This window comes from Marmota monax, unplaced genomic scaffold (assembly GCF_021218885.2).
Source record: "Marmota monax isolate L192 unplaced genomic scaffold, Marmota_monax_Labrador192_F-V1.1 WCK01_AAM20220418_F8-fsc00079, whole genome shotgun sequence".
In the NCBI taxonomy this organism is placed as follows: Eukaryota; Metazoa; Chordata; class Mammalia; order Rodentia; family Sciuridae; genus Marmota; species Marmota monax.
Window position 1 is genome coordinate 1,729,257 of NW_026694099.1, and position 1,492 is coordinate 1,730,748.

General features: G+C 38.5%; 1 pseudogene; it reads right to left on the reverse strand.

Moving 5' to 3' along the window:
* Positions 1-217: 217 nt before the first annotated feature.
* On the reverse strand, positions 218-680 carry LOC124107315 (small ubiquitin-related modifier 2-like; annotated as a pseudogene).
* Positions 681-1,492: the final 812 nt, after the last annotated feature.

Sequence of the window (1,492 nt, forward strand, 5' to 3'; positions counted from 1 at the left end):
GTATGCAAGGATTTTTATGTTGTTCAGGTTTTTGTTTTTTGTTAAAACAGTGAGAGCAAAATAACTTACTGGAATATAAAGATAAGAGCTGAATGAGCATGCCACTAATGGAGAAAGGGGATATTGTCACAGAACCAGTATTTTTCCCCATCCCGTCTCCATTTGATGTCAATCAAAACATATCATTGGCCATTTAGTTTAAAAAAATGCAATATGCTTGTGCACATACACCAGTTACTTTATGTACAATAAAGGAATGGGGAAGGGGAAAATGAAAGAATAAAGAAAACTATACTGTAGTAGTCAGGATGTGGTGGAACCAAATTGCAGTTTTCTAATTGAGAATGTATTCTTGGTCTGTAAGAACAGAGTTCTGGAGTAAAGTAGCAGGTTCCCTTTTTAGTAGACACCTCCTGTCTGCTGCTGGAACACATCAATTGTATCTTCATCCTCCATTTCCAACTGTGCAGGTGTGTCTGTTTCATTAATTGCCTGCCGGTCAAATCGGAATCCGATCTGCCTCATCGAAAATCCCTGTCGTTCACAATATGCTTTCATTAGTTTACTGTATGCCTCTTAATCTTAAACTGCACCACAGAACCATCCTGCCCCGCCACCTTCAAGTTAATATGATCATTGTTTTCAGGCCTGACTCCCTCCTTGGACTTTTCGTCGGCCATGGTGAGCACCGGAGTCTCCTCAGCTGCCACTTCACAAAAGAGGTACCAGGTCCACTCTTACAGAATCTTTTCACATGTGTTTTCTCTTTGCCTGGAACACACTCCATAGCATATAACCCACCACCCCTTATCTAGTTCTCAGAGAGAATTATAGCTCTTTGGAGACATCTCTTTTGACCACCTTATGTAAATGTTCCTCCCACGCCACTTTCAAAGTCCTTTTTATTTTATTTTGAGACAGGGTCTCACTAAGGTGTCCAGACTGGCTTTGAACTTGTGATCTTCTTGCCTCAGCCACTCAAGTAGCTAGGATTACAGGCATGTGACACTATACCTGATGTGTTCATTTTAATTTTAAATCAAATCCCCTCAAATGTAGGTTCCATAGGACCATGCACCTCATCAGTCTTATTCATGGATATTCACACAAAAGGTTCTCTCTCTCTCTCTCTCTCTCTCTCTCTCTCTATATATATATATATATATATATATATATATATTTTTTTTTATTTTTTTTTTTTTTAAACAAATGAACTGCCATCTCTTTCTGGCTCAGTGATTCTCCTGCTTACATTCTCAGACTGAGGAAATCCCATGCAAAGCTCACAAATCTAACAGATTTTAGCTAACATCACAAATTATTTTCAGCTGGGTGCTAGAGGATATTTTTATTTTTCTGATGTTCTTGCCCCCAAACTTCATTCATTCATACATTTGTCCATTCATTCATTCACGCATATTTGGCACTCCTCTTACATGTCTGGTATTTTCTAGGCAGAATTGAGAATAGATTGGAGAAAATCACTAAAAAC